At 37.3% G+C, this 15,866-nt stretch overlaps 1 protein-coding gene and 1 pseudogene across 42 annotated transcripts in view; one reads left to right on the top strand and one right to left on the bottom strand.

Annotated features, from left to right (window-relative positions):
• Nucleotides 1-15,866, bottom strand: part of KIAA0825 — a 462,961-nt gene that overhangs the window by 428,347 nt on the left and 18,748 nt on the right. For 19 of the 42 annotated variants that reach the window (XR_010156851.1, XM_063810211.1, XM_054684968.2 and 16 more), the window contains one exon: nt 14,362-14,449. The exons of the other annotated variants lie outside the window; for them this stretch is intronic. The gene's annotated coding sequence lies outside the window, so the exon portion shown is untranslated. The remainder of the gene's footprint in view (nt 1-14,361; nt 14,450-15,866) is intronic. 42 annotated transcript variants of the gene reach the window in all.
• On the top strand, nt 5,599-10,687 carry LOC104006387 (FAST kinase domain-containing protein 1, mitochondrial-like; annotated as a pseudogene).

The raw sequence follows: 15,866 nt of genomic DNA, 5'->3' as shown, positions 1-15,866 counted from the left end.
GGAGAAACTAGAGCAGAAAGGCTGAAAATTCCAAAAGCCAGAATGCCTCTTCTCCTCCAAAGGAACACAACTCTTCACCAGCAAAGGAACAAAACTGGATGGAGAATGAGTTTGAGGAGTTGACAGAAGTAGGCTTCAGAAGGTTGGTAATAACAAACTTCTCCGAGCTAAAGGAGCATGTTCTAACCCATCGCAAGGAAGCTAAAAACCTTGAAAAAAGGTTAGACGAATGGCTAACTACAATAACCAGTGTAGAGAAGAGCTTAAATGACCTGATGGTCTTGAAAACCACAGTACGAGAACTTCGTGAAGCATACACAAGCTTCAATAGACAATTTGATTAAGTGGAAGAAAGAATATCAGTGATTGAAGACCAAATTAATGAAATAAAGCGAGAAGACAAGATTAGAGAAAAAAGAGTGAAAATAACTGAACAAAGCCTCCAAGAAATATGGGATTATGTGAAAAGACCAAATCTACATTTGATTGGTGTACCTGAAAGTGATGGGGAGAATGGAACCAAGTTAGAAAACACTCTTCAGGATATTATTCAGGAGAAATTCCCCAAGCTAGCAAGACAGGCCAACATTCAAATTCAAGAAATACAGAGAACACCACATAGATACTCCTCGAGAAGAGCAACCCCAAGACACACAATCGTCAGATTCACTAAGGTTGAAATGAAGGAAAAAATGTTAAGGACAGCCAGAGAGAAAGGTCATGTTACCCACAAAGGGAAGCCCATGAGACTAACAGCAGATCTCTCTGCAGAAACCCTACATGCCAGAAGAGAGTGGGGGCCAAAATTCAACATGCTTAAAGAAAATAATTTTCAACCCAGAATTTCATATTGAGCCAAACTAAGCTTCATAAGGGCAGGAGAAATAAAATCCTTTACAGACAAACAAATGCTGAGAGATTTTGTCACCACCAGGCCTGCCTTACAAAACCTCCTGAAGGAAGCACTAAACATGGAAAGGAACAACTGGTACCAGCCACTGCAAAAACATGCCAAATTGTAAAGACTATCAATGCTATGAAGAAACTGCATCAATTTATGGGTGAAATAACCAGCTAGCATCATAACGACAGGATCAAATTCACACATAACAATATTAAACTTAAATGTAAATGGGCTAAATGCCCCAATTAAAAGACTCAGACTGGCAAATTGGATAAAGAGTCAAGACCCATTGGTGTGCTGTATTCAGGAGACCCATCTCACGTGCAAAAACACACAGGCTCAAAATAAAGGGATGGAGGAAGATCTACCAAGCAAATGGAAAGCAAAGAAAAAGCAGGGGTTGCAATCCTGGTCTCTGATAAAACAGACTTTAAACCAACAAAGATCAAAAGAAACAAAGAAGGCCATTACATAATGGTAAAGGGATCAATTCAACAAGAAGAGCTGACTATCCTAAACATATATGCACCCAATACAGGAGCACCCAGATTCATAAAACTAGTTCTTAGAGACCTACAAAAAGACTCAGACTTCCACACAATAATAATGGGAGACTTTAACACCCTGCTGTCAATATTAGACAGATCAACGAGATGGAAAATTAACAAGGATATCCAGGACTTGAACTCAGCTCTGGACCAAGTGGGCTTAATAGATATCTACAGAACTCTACACCCCAAATCAACAGAATATACATTCTTCTCAGCACCACGTTGCACTTTTTCTAAAATTGACCCCATAATTGGAAGTAAAACACACCTCAGCAAATGTAAAAGAACAGAAATCACAACAAACTGTCTCCCACACCACAGTGCAATCAAATTAGAATTCAGGATTAAGAAACTCACTCAAAACCACAAATCTACATGGAAACTGAACAACCTGCTCCTGAGTGATTACCGGGTAAATAATGACATGAAGGCAGAATACAGATGCTCTTTGAAACCAATGAGAACAAAGACATAACATACCCGAATCTCAGGGACACATTTAAAACAGTGTGTAGTGGGAAATTTATAGCACTAAATGCCCACAAGAGAAAGCAGGAAAGATCTAAAATTGACACCCTAACATCACAATTAAAAGAACTAGAGAAGCAAGAGCAAATAAATTCAACAGCTAGCAGAAGACAAGAAATAACTAAGATCAGAGCAGAACTGAAGGAGATAGAGACATAAAAAACCCTTCAAAAAAATCAATGAATCCAGGAGCTGGTTTTCTAAAAGATCAACAAAATAGGTAGACCACTAGCCAGACTAATAAAGAAGAAAGGAGAGAAGAATCAAATAGATGCAATAAAAAATGATAAAGGTCCCACAGAAATATAAACTACCATCAGAGAATACTATAAACACCTCTATGCAAATAAACTAGAAAATCTAGAAGAAATGGATAAATTCCTGGACACATACACCCTCTCAAGACTAAATCAGGAAGAAGCTGAATCTCTGAATAGATGAATAACAAACAGGTTCTGAAATAGGCAATAATTAATAGGCTACCAACCAAAAAAACTCCAGGACCAGACAGATTCACAGCCAAATTCTACCAGAGGTACAAGGATTAGCTTGTATCATTCCTTCTGAGACTATTCCAATCAATAGAAAAAGATGGAATCCTCCCTAATTCATTTTATGAGGTCAGCATCATCCTGATACCAAAGCCTGGCAGAGACCCAACAAAAAAAGAGAATTTTAGACCAATATCCCTGATGAACATCAATGCAAAAATCCTCAATAAAAAACTGGCAAACTGAATTCAGCAGCACATCAGAAAGCTTATCCAACATGATCAAGTTACCTTCATCCCTGGAATGCAAGGCTGGTTCAACATATGCAAATCAATAAATGTAATCCATCACAGAAACAGAACCAATGACAAAAACCACATGATTATCTCAATAGATGCAGAAAAGGCCTTCAACAAAATTCAACAACCTTTCATGCTAAAAATTCTCAATAAACTAGGTTTTGATGGAACGTATCTCAAAATAATAAGAGCTATTTATGACAAACCTACAGCCAATATCATACTGGATGGGCAAAAACTGGAAACATTCTCTTTGAAAACTGGCACAAGACAAGGATGCCCTCTCTCATCACTCCTATTCAACATAGTATTGGAAGTTCTGGCCTGGGCATTCAGGCAAGATAAAGAAATAAAGGGTATTCAATTTGGAAAAGAGGAAGTCAAATTGTCCCTGTTTGCAGATGACATGATTGTATACATAGAAAACCCCATTGTCTCAGCCTAAAATCTCCTTAAGCTGATAAGCAACCTCAGCAAAGTCTCAGGATACAAAATCAATGTGCAAAAATCACAAGCAGTCCTATACACCAAGAACAGACAAACAGAGAGCCAAATCATGAGTGAAATCCCATTCACAATTACTATTAAGAGAATAAAATACCTAGGAATCCAACTTACAAGGGATGTGAAGGACTTCTTTAAGAACTACAAACCACTGCTCAACGAAATAAAAGAGAGAACACAAACAAATGGAAGAACATTCCATGCTCATGGATAGAAAGAATCAATATCGTGAAAATGGCCATACTCCCTAAGGTAATTTATAGATTCAATGCTATCCCCATCAAGCTACCAATGACTTTCTTCACAGAATTGGGAAAAACTACTTTAAATTTCATATGGAACCAAAAATGGGCCCACATAGTCAAGACAATCCTTAGCAAAAAGAACAAAGCTAGAGGCATCATGCTACCTGACTTCAAACTATACTAGAAGGCTACAGTAACCAAAACAGCATGCTACTGGTACCAAAACAGATATAGATCAATGGAATAGAACAGAGGCCTCAGAAATAACACCACACATCTACAACCATCTGATCTTTGAGAAATCTCACAAAAACAAGCAATGGGGAAAGGATTCCCTATTTAATAAATGGTGCTGGGAAAACTGGCTAGCCATATATAGAAAGCTGACACTGGATCCCTTCCTTACATCTGACCAAAAATTGATTCAAGATGGATTAAAGACTTAAATGTAAGACCTAAAACCATAAAAACTGTAGAAGAAAACCTGGCAATACCATTCCCGACATAGGCATGGGCAAAGACTTCATGACTAAAACAACAAAAGCAATGGGAACAAAAGCCAAAATAGACAAATGGGATCTAATTAAACTAAAGAGCTTCTGCACAGCAAAAGAAACTATCATCAGAGTGAACAGGCAACCTACAGAATGGGAGAAAATTTTTGCAATCTACTCATCTGACAAAGGGCTAATATCCAGAATCTACAAAGAACTTAAACAAATTTACAAGAAAAAAAGTCCCCATCAAAAAGTGGGCAAAGGATATGAACAGACACTTTTCAAAAGAAGACATTTATGCAGCCAACAGACATATGAAAAAATGCTCATCATCAATGGTCATCAGAAAAATGCAAATCAAAACCACAATGAGATACCATCTGACACCAATTAGAATGGCAATCATTAAAAAGTCGGGAAACAACAGATGCTGGAGAGGATGTGGAGAAATAGGAATGCTTTTACACTATTGATGGGAGTGTAAATTAGTTCAACCATTGTGGAAGTCAGTGTGGTGATCCCTCAAGGATCTAGAACTAGAAATACCATTTTACCCAGTAATCCCATTACTCCATATATACCCAAAGGATTATAAATCATGGTACTATAGAGACACATGCACACATATGTTTACTGTGGCACTATTCACAATATCACAGACTTGGAACCAACCCATATGTCCATCAATAATAGACTGAATAAAGAAAATGTGGCACATATACAGCCATAAAAAGGATGAGTTCATGTCCTTTGTAGGGACATGGATGAAGCTGGAAACCATCATTCTCAGCAAACTATCACAAGGACAGAAAACCAAACACTGCATGTTTTCACTCATAAACGGGAGTTGAACAATGAGAACACACGGACACAGGGAGGGGAACATCACACAATGGGGCCTGTTGGCGGGTGGAGGGCTGGGGGAGGGATAGAGTTAGGAGAAATACCTAATGTAAAAGTGCAGCAAACCAACACGGCACAGGTATACCTATGTAACAAACCTGTACATTGTGCACATGTACCCTAGAACTTAGAGTATAACTAAAACAAAGAAACAACAACAACAAAAAAAACAGATTCCTGGGAATCTTGTTAAACATGGGTTCTGATTAAGTTGATTTGGGGTTGGGGCCTGAAATTTTGCATTTCTAACAAGGTCCCAGGTAAAGCCACTAATGGTGTGGGTCCATGGACTACCCTTTCACTAATAAGCTTCCACTAATCTATTTGTCTTTTCCTGCAGCAAAGTCTACTATTGTTATTCTTGGCTATTGACATTGCCTTTCCATATAATTTTAAAATCTTTTTTCAAGTGTTTGACCCTCCTCACCAAAACAAAGAGAGTTAGGAATTTGACAGAGAATGCTTTGAATCTCTATCAAAGTTGGGCAAATGTATAGCATTGAGTTTTCCAAATCATGTCTGTTGTATATAATTTCACTTATTGAGGTCTTAATATTACAAAATAACGCTCTATTATTTTCCCCATGGGAGTTTTGTACATCTCGTTATATTTATTTCTAGGCACTCCATATTTTGATTATATCTCTTTGTAAAAACTTTTCCCTTTTTTGTATATATGTATTATGTGTATAATTTTGGTAGGTTGATGTGTTCATCCAGGATATTTGATAAACTCTTATTTTTTCCAGTAGTTTTACATCATGCACAAATAATGAGCTTTATTTCTTTATTTCCAAAATCTGTACTTTATCCTGTCTCACTTTAAAAAAAAAAAAGCAAAAAAGGTCAAACAGCAAATGCATGAAATAATAGAAATAGATGGCTATTTTGTTATCTATGATCAGCCAACATGATCTCTCGGTTAGGTTAGATTTTCTAGGAAATGGATATGAGGTGGACTCCAATGGTTTCTTTTTTTCTTTGTTTTTGAGACAGAGTCTCACTCTGTCACCCAGGCTGGAGTGGAGTGGCGTGATCTTGGCTCACTGCAACCTCTGCTTCCCAGGTTCAAGTGATTCTCCTGCCTCAGCCTCCCCATTAGAGTAGCTGGGACTACAGGCATGCGCCACCACACCTGGCTAATTTTTGCATTTTTAGTAGAGATGGGGTTTCGCAATGTTGGCCAGGCTGGTCTCGAACTCCCAACCTCAAGTGATCTGTCCGCCTCAGCCTTCCAAAGTGCAGGGATTACAGGCATGAGACACAGCACTCAGCCTCCAATGGTTTCTTACACCATTTATTTGTCCTCATATTGCCTGTCTTTCTATGGTGTCTGGTATACAAGTCCTTAAATATTACTAACAGTCATTATCCCAAGCCAAATTCCAGTTATTTAATCAGAAACGGACATGAACTCTCAAGGACAACAGCCACACTGAGAAGTAGTTGAAAAGCAAAAGGAAACAGTGGCATTATCATGAGGAAAATGGTTCCATTCAATCTAAGAACTAAGGTGAGGATGCCAATGTGAGGAAGCCATTACTGAGATACTGCAAATCACCTATACCCCATAGCTGAAATCACAAGGTTTCTTGTAAAATCAATACATAACTGAAATTGCTTTCTTGATGACAATGTCAGCCGGCTTTAAAGCAAACTGTGCTTCTTCATAGCTTTCAATTATTTGACAAAGGAAACAATTAGACTTACTATTCCACACATTGTCAATGTTGGTAACATTGGTTATCTAAGGAAAGGCAAATGTGTGTGATGCTGGGATAAAGGAATGCATAAAGAGAAAAAAGTAGTAACTAAAATAATAATAACCATAATAATAAAAACAGTTTCTTTAAAAATATTTCCATAATCTACTGCAAACAGCAATTATGAAAAAGGAGAGCAATGTAGAAAATGTTTAAAAGGAGAGGAAAACAGGACTAAAAAGCAAGTACACATTACATTAAAACTGTTTAAAATTATGTGAACAAAATTTCTGGTTAGGAAGCTCAAGCAGCATACATTTTCCTTCTGTCCCTCCAGATATACCTTAAAAAGGTAAAGAAGTTATATTATGGAGAAGAGAAATATAAACCCACAAAAATGAAGAGTCATCATCACAAATTTATAAAACACAGACAGATGAAAGAGAATTCACAGAAGAAACAGAATACAAAAAGCCAAACTCTAAAATGTATGCAAAGAGGACTGTAATTAAAAGAATGACCTGATATCCATGGCAGAGAGTGGAGTAAAAAGTGAGGCTAAAAAACACAATCAATTGAAGGTTTGCTCAAGAAACAATGAATCTCCCTTCCTTACCTTTTAGTGCAAGCCACTACTTTGTATTTTCTTTGTCTTTAATTAAAGATCTGACTGTGGGTAAAGGGAAATAAATGAAAGAAATGATATGCTTCAAGACATGAATTAAATGTCTACAAAACTATGAAAGCATGGGCATGGGTACCCCCCAAAAAAGCCTGCCTCATTCTGGTCTTTAGCTGACTTTAGCATACTGATCATTCCCAATCTATTCATTTAAAGCAAAGTATACCAGTAAAATCAGTGTTATCCAAATAAATTCTATGTAGTTTTAGATTTTTTTTTCTAATATGAATGCATAGCGAAGGACTACTTGACTGACATTCGAAGAAAAAATGGTTTTTCACATTAGAGACTGTATTAGTGCATTTTCACACTGCTATAAAGAAATACCCGAGACTGGGTAATTTATAAAGAAAAATAGGTTTAATGGACTCACAGTTCCACACGGCTGGGGAGGCCTCACAACCATGGTGGAAGGTGGAGAAGCAAAGGCATATATTACATGATGGTAGGCAAGAGAGCTTGTGCAAAGGAACTCCCATTTATAAAACCATCAGATCTCATGAGACTTATTTAGTATCATGAGAACAGCATGGGAAAGACCCACCGCCTTGATTCCATTACCTCCTACTGGGTCCCTCCCATGATATGTGGGAATTATGGCAGCTATAATTCAAGATGAGATTTTGGTGGGGACACAGCCAAGACATATCATTCTGCCCCTGGCCCCTGCCAAATCTCATGTCCTCACATTTCAAAACCAATCAGGCCTCTCAACAGTTTCCCAAAGTCTTAACTCATTTCAGCATTAACTCAAAAATACACAGTCCAAAGTTTCACCTGAGATGAGGCAAATCTCTTCCACCTATGAGCGTATAAAATCAAAAGCAAGTTTGTTACTTCCTAGATACAGTAAGGGTACAGGTATTGGGTAAATACACCCATTCCAAATGGGAGAAATTGGCCAAAACAAAGGAGCTACAAGCCCCATGCAAGTCCAAAATCCGGCAGGGCAGTCAAATCTTAAAGCTTCAAAATAGGTGACTTCTGCAGTGCATGCTGCTCTCGCTGGGCATTTTTTCCTGGTCTGGGGGCAAGCTCTATCATGGGAAAGGTGATGTCTCTCGAGGAAAGGCTATGACTCCTGGGATATGAGGGTTGGGTGAGACAACCAAGACAGTTGCATTCCATGTTGGGACCAGGAATAACCCTGACTTCTGAGCTCTCATAACCCCAGGAGCCTCCAGAAAAGTTGCAGTGTGATGATGGAAAACCTTGCTGAAGCTGTACATTGCAATGGATTTACAGTTATCGTAATGGGAGCAAAATACACGAAGGAAAAACAGTTCCTTGTATCCCTGTTTGTTGCACCTGACAACTAGTTGCAGATGGTTTTGTTTACCTAAGAAAATTTGTGATGTAAATCAAAAAACATCTGTTTGCCTAGACCCATTGGTTACAAATATGCTTCGGCTAAGAGCTATTTGTCCATTCTCCTGGACTGTGTTTCAATTTCGACTCATCAGTTGTGAACCACTCATTATTCAGATGAATAAGTGTATAGATGAGGAGCAAATATTTGATTTTATTGAAAGAAACAAAATCATACTTTCAGAAAAACAAGTGGGATGTACATTTAATATACTTTGGAAGCTTCAAAAGCAGAAGATCAGTCTATTAAAAAATGTTGAGTATGTCAGAGACCATTCTCAATTTCTTACTCTTCATAATTTAGCTACAAATAAATTCAAATTAATGAATGGCAATACCCTGGTGAATGTGTTATATATCACACAACAGTTTGCTGGTGAGGCCCACGATCCGCTAGTTGAAGCACTAGTTACAGAAGCATGGGGTAGGCTAGAAAGGTTTGATATTAAACTGCTGTCAGAATTTTCCTCTTGCTTAGCAGATCAGCATTTGTATTTTAGTCCATTAATGGGAAAAATAGCTGATATTGTCCATAGGAACTTGGAAACCATCCAGAACTTAAGTTCCTTGTCTGTCTTGATGGTCAACATATCTTCTTTAATATCACGACATTTTCAGGAACAACTGAACAAAACGGAACTTGTTTTTGACACCACAGATTCTTCTGAGGTCAACGTTGCAAAAAGAATGGTACAGTTTCTTCGAAACGTTAGATATCATTATCAACCACTATTAGAAAGCTTTGTAAAGTTTTTTGTAGCATTGGGACCCACTGCAGGACCTGAAGAAAAGAAACAACTTAAATCAACTATGTTATTGATGTCAGAGGAGCTAACCAACGAGTAAGCCCTGGTAGTGTTGGGAGCAATGGAAGATAAGGAAAGCAGAAATTCATGTCTGATTTAAAGAGTTGCTTCAGTTCTGCACAAACATTTGGATAACTATAAACGATTAGAGTTGTTGAAGATAACTCAAGCATTGACTTTTCTGCATTTCCAAAGTAGGGAGTTTTTTTGTGAAACTTGGAGAATTACTGCTTAGTTATTTGAAAATTAGTTTCATACCAACTGAGATGTCCATTCTGGCCTCTGCTATTTCCCTGCTCCCTTCTCCTCATTTGGACGAAGTGGGAATATCCCGAATTGAAGCAGTTTTACCACAGTGTGACCCAAATAAATCCATCCATTTAGAATCCTTGCTATTACTCTTCCATTCAGAATTTGTAACTATGATCCACCTCAAAGGGATGAGGTTTTTGGAACTTGCGTGCAACATCTTAATTCTTACTTAGGTATACTGGATCCTCTTATGTTAGTGTTTCTTGGTTTCTCTTTGGCCACACTTGAATATTTTCCTGAATACCTGCTAAAGGTAATTTTAACATCAAATTCTTAGCTAGACTGGATTCTCAACTTGAAATTTTATCTTCATCTCTAAGTGCAAGAGTCCAGTTTTGTCTTATGGAACTAAATAGATCAGTCTGCTTGGAATGCCCTGAGTTTCAGATCCCATGGTTTCTCGACTGCTTCTGTCAGCAATATAATAAAGGTATTGCCGGCATGAATGTAGCACAACAGCAGATTTATAAAATGTTAGCAGAGGTACTAGGAGGAATCAATTGTGTAAAAGCCTCAGTTCTTACTCCTTATTACCATACAGTAGATTTTGAGTGTATCTTGGAAGAAAGAAAAAAATCTCTTCTTTATGGAAGCCATAATATAACATTGGGACAACTACCAGAAATGCCCTGGGAATCAAATACTGAAATAGTTGGATCAAGGCTGCCACCAGGAGCTGAAAGGATTGCTTTGGAATTTTTGGATTCAAAAGCATTTTGTAGAAATATCCTTCACATAAAAGGAAAATCTGCTATGAAAAAATGACATTTGGAATTTTTGGGCTATCATGTAATTCAGATTCCTTGGTTTGAATGGAACTCTATGGCACTGTCAACAAAGGATGCTTGGATGGACTACCTGAGAGAACATGCATTTGGAGAAGTCAAATCATGATTGTAGTTTTTATTTAAAATGAGTGTTATCATGTGTCACATTTGGACTTATTTTAATTAAGTGGCCTGACTCAAATAAAAAAAATAGTAGGTAAAAAAAAAAAAAAGCTCCAAAACAATCTTCTTTGATTCCATGTCTCACATCCAAGGCATGCTGATGTAAGAGGTGGGCTCCCACAGCCTTGGGCAGCTCCACCTCTGTGGCTTTTCAGGGTATAGTCCCCCTCCTGGCTGCTTTCAGAGGCTGGCGTTGAGTGTCTGTTGCTTTTCCAGATGCAAGGTGCGAGCTGTTGGCAGATCTACCATTCTGGGGTCTGAAGGATGGTGGCTCTCTTCTCACAGTTCCACTAGGTAGTCCCCCAGTGGGGACTCTGTGTGGGGGCTGCCACTCCACATTTCCCTTCTGCACTGCCCTGGCAGAGGTTCTCCATGAGGGCCACACCCCTGCAGCACACCTCTGCCTGGACACCCATACATTTCCATACATCTCTGAACTCTAAGCAGAGGTTCTCAAAGCTCAATTCTTTACTTTTGTGCACCCACAGGCTGATAACCATGTGTCAGCTGCAAAGGCTTGGGGAATTGCACCCTCTGAAGCAACGGCCTGAGCTGTACGTTGCTCCCTTTTAGCCACAGCTGGCATACAGGGCACCAAGTCCCTAGACTGCACACAGCAGCAAAGCCATGGGCCAAGCCCACGAAACCATTTTTTCCTCCTAGGCTTCCCCACTTGTGATGGGAGGGGCTGCTGTGAAGATCTTTGACATGCCCTGGAGACATTTCCCCATTATCTTGTCGATTAACATTTGGCTCCTCCTTACTTACGCAAATTTCGGCAGCTGCTTGAATTTCTCCTCATAAAATGCATTTTTCTTTGCTATTGCATCAGCAGGCTACAAAGTTTCCAAACTGTTATGCTCTGCTTCCCTTTTAAAAATAAGTTCCAATTCCAAACCATCTTTCTGTGACTATATAAAACTGAATGCTTTTAAGGGCATCCAGGTCACATCCTGAATGCTTTGCTGCCTAGAAATTTCTTCCACTAGATGGTCTAAATCATCTCTCTCAAGTTCAAAGTTCAACAAATCTCCAGGGCAGGGGCAAAATGCCACCAATCTCTTTGCTAAAGTATAACAAGAGTTATCATTGCTCTAGTTCCCAACAAGTTCCTCATCTCCATCTGAGAACACCTCAGCCTGGACTTTATTGCCAGATGTATAGTTTGCAAATATTTTCTCCCACTCTGCATGTTGTCTTTTTACTCTGTTGATGGTTTCTTTTGCTGTGCAGAAGCTCTTAAGTTTAATTAGGTACTATTTGTCAATTTTTGCAATTGCTTTTGGCATCTTTGTCATGACATCTTTGCTACTTCCTATGACCAGAACTGTATTTTCTAGGTTTTCTCCCAGGGATTTTATAGTTTTGGGTTTTACATTTAAGTCTTTAATCCATTTTAGTCGATTTTTGTACATCATATAAGTAAGGGGTCCATCTTCAAACTTCGGCATATGGCTAGCCAGTTATCCCAGCACAATTTATTGAATAGGGGTCATTTCCCCATTGCTTGTTCTTGTCAACTTTGACAAAGATCAGATGGTTGTAGGTGTGTGGCCTTATTTCTGGGCTCTCTATCCTTCTCCATTGGTCTATGTGTCTGTTTTTATAGTGTAACATGATGTTTTGGTTACTGTAGCCCTGTAGTAGTTTAAAACTGACTAACTTGATGCCTCTGGCTTTGCTCTTTCTGCTAAGGATTGCCTTGGCTATTTGGGCTCCTTTTGTTCCATAGGAATTTTAAAATAGTTTTTTTCTAGTCTCTGAAGAATGTCATTGGTAGTTTGATAGGAATAGCATTAAGTCTGTAAATTGCTTTGGGCAGTATGACTATTTTAATGATATTGAGTCTATCAATCCATGAGCATGGAATGTTTTTCCATTTATTTGTGTCATCTCTGATTTATTTCATCAGTGTTTTGTAATTGTCATTGTAGAGATCTTTCACCTCCCTGGTTAGTTGTCTTCCTAGGTATTTTATTATTTTTGTGGCAATTGTGAATGGGACTGTGTTCCTGATTTGGCACCATGCTTGGTTGTTGTTGGTATATAGGAATGCTAGTAATTTTTATATGTTGATTTTGTATCCTGAAACTTTGCTGAAGTTATTTTATCATCTAAAGGAGTGTTTAGGCTGAGACTATGTCGTTTTCTACATATAAAATCATGTCATCTGCAAACAGGGATAGTAAGACTTCCTCTCTTCCTATTTGGATGCTGTTTCTTTCTTTCTCTTGCCTTATTGCTCTGTCCAGGGCTTCCAAAACTATGTTGAACAAGAGTGGTTAGAGATGGCATCCTTTTCTTGTGCCAGTTTTTAAGGGGAATGCTCCCAGCTTTTGGCCATTCAGTATGATGTTGGCTGAGAATACACATTTTTGGGCAACCATCAAGAACATTATCCAAAATAGACCACGTACCTAGGTCATAAACAAGTCTCAATAAATTTTAAAAGAATATAATCATAAAACATATGTTTTATCAGCACAACTGAATTAAATTAGAAATCAATAGCAGAAAGAAATCTGGGAAAACCCTCAATATTTGGAAGTTAAAGAGCACACTTCTAAATAACCAATGCACCAAAAAAAGTGACAGCAGTATAAGAAAATATATTTTACTGAATTAAAGAAAAAACACAATATTACACATTTCATATGATGCATAAAAGTGTTTGAAAGTAATTAATAGCTCTTTCAGGAAACAAAGGAAAGAAACCTTTCCAAGACATTCTACAATGACAGTACTACCCTGATATCCAAGACAAACATATCCCATTCTGTATATAGTCATGTGTCACTTAAAGATGGTGATACATTCTGAGAAGTGCATCATTAGGCAATTTTTTCATTGTATGAACATCATACAGTGTACTTACACAAACATCAATGGTATAGCCTACTATATACCTAGGCTATAATGGTATTGCTTACAGCTCCTGGGCTACAAACTGTTACAGCATATGACTGTACTAAATATTGCAGGCAATTGTAACACAATGGTAAGTATTTGTGTATCTAAACATAGAAAAGGTATGGTAAAAATATAGTATAAAAGACAAAAAAATGGTACACTGGTATATGGCACTTATCATTCATGGAGCTTATAGGACTGGAAGTTGCTTTGGGTGAGTCAGTGAATGGTGAGTGAATGTGAAGGCCTAGGACATTACTGAACACTACTGTAGACTTTATTAACCACTGTACACTTAGGCTACACTATATTTGTAAAAAGTATTTTTCTTTTGTCAATAATAAATTAACCTTAGCTTACTGTAACTTTTTTACTTTATAAACTTAAAATTATTTTTTTACTTTTGTGTAAAAACAGTTAGCATAAAACACAATGTACAAAATATTTACCTTTATAGCCTTATTCTATAAGTCTTTAAAAAATATTTTAAGACTTTTTTTAATGTTTGAAACTACTTTGTTAAAAAATAAGAAACACACACACATATTAGCCTAGGCCTACACAGGGTCAGGGTGATCAATATCACAGACTTCCACCTCCACATTTTGTCTCCCTGGAAGGTTTTCATGGGCAATAACAAGCATAGGGAACATAACAATGCCTTTTTCTGGAATATTCTATAACAATGCTTTTTTTCTGGAATATTACCTGAAGGACTTGCTTGAAGCTGTTTTACAGGGAAGCTGTTAACTGTTTTACAGTTAACAGTCTTCTTTATAAGTAGAAGAAGAATATGCTAAAATAATAATGAAATATATAGTAAATACATAAACCAGTAACACAGTCATTTATTATCATTATCAACTATTATGCATTGTATGCTTTGTACATAATTATATTTTTATAAAACTGGTAGGTTTGTGTACACCAGCATTATCACAAACACGAGTAATGCATTACACTACATATGACAGCTATGACATTACTGGGCAAAAGGAATTTTTCAGATCCATGATAATCATATGGGACCACTATCATATTTGTGGTCTTTAGTTGACCAAAATGTCGTTATGTGGCGCATGACTGTATACCACACTTTATTTATCCATTCATTTGCTGATAGACGTTTAGGTTGATTTCATATCTTGGCTATTGTGAATAGTGCTGCAATAAACATGGGGGTGAAGGTATTTCATCAATATACTGATTTCCTTTCCTTTAGATGAATACTCAGTAGAGGGACAGCTGGATCATATGGTAGTTCTATTTTCAGTTTTTCTTTTTCGAAAGCTGAATACTGTTTTCTATCATGATTGTACTAACTTATATTCCCACCAACAGTATGTAAGAGTTCCCTTTTCTGTGCATCTTTGATAGCATTTGGTATTTTTTGTCTTTTTAATAATAGCCATCCTAACTGGGATTAGAAGCTACCTCATTGTGATTTTGATTTGCATTTCCCTGATGACTAGTGGTGTTGAGCATGTTTTCATATACTTATTGGGCATTTGTATAACTTCTTTTGAGAAATGCCTATTCAGATCCTGTGCCTATTTTAAAATCTGATTATTTGGGTTTTTTTTTTTTTTTTTTGCTATGGAGTTTCTTGTATTTCAACTGATTTTTGATGAGGGTTCCATGAAAAGTTAACGGGGAAAATATTAGTCTTCTCAAAAAATGTTGCTGAGACACTAAATATCAACATACAAAGAATTATACTTGGACTCTTTCCTCACAAGATATTAAAAAAAAACTCAAAATTGATCAAAAACTTTAAGAACTAAAATGCAAAAATTCTTAGAACAAATCAAAGGTGGAAATCTTCTTGACACTGGAGTAGGCAATGGTTTCTTAATGTAATACCAAAAGCAGAATCAACAAAAGAAAAAAATTGATAAATTGGACTGCATTAAAATTCAAAACTGCTGTGTTTCAAAGATTATCCACAAAGTGAAAAGACAACCTATGGAATAGGAGAAAATATATGCAAATCATGTATCCCAGAATACATAAAGCACTAGTACAAAATCTTCACAGCATTCTCCGCCCCGGTAAGACTGCAGGAGGCAATGGAATGCCGCAGAGGTTTTGGAGCTCAGAGGAATGTAATCTGATTTAGGTTAGCAAGTTTACTATGAAACTCTAGATTAAGATCAATACTGTCATGTGTTGTCCACCCCCTCCAAAAAAAGGGGGGAACTAGTACAACTAAA

Source organism: Pan troglodytes, chromosome 4, assembly GCF_028858775.2.
Source record: "Pan troglodytes isolate AG18354 chromosome 4, NHGRI_mPanTro3-v2.0_pri, whole genome shotgun sequence".
NCBI classification, from domain to species: domain Eukaryota; kingdom Metazoa; phylum Chordata; class Mammalia; order Primates; family Hominidae; genus Pan; species Pan troglodytes.
Note: the sequence above shows the minus strand (reverse complement) of the source record. Positions and strands in the feature narration are given on the sequence as shown.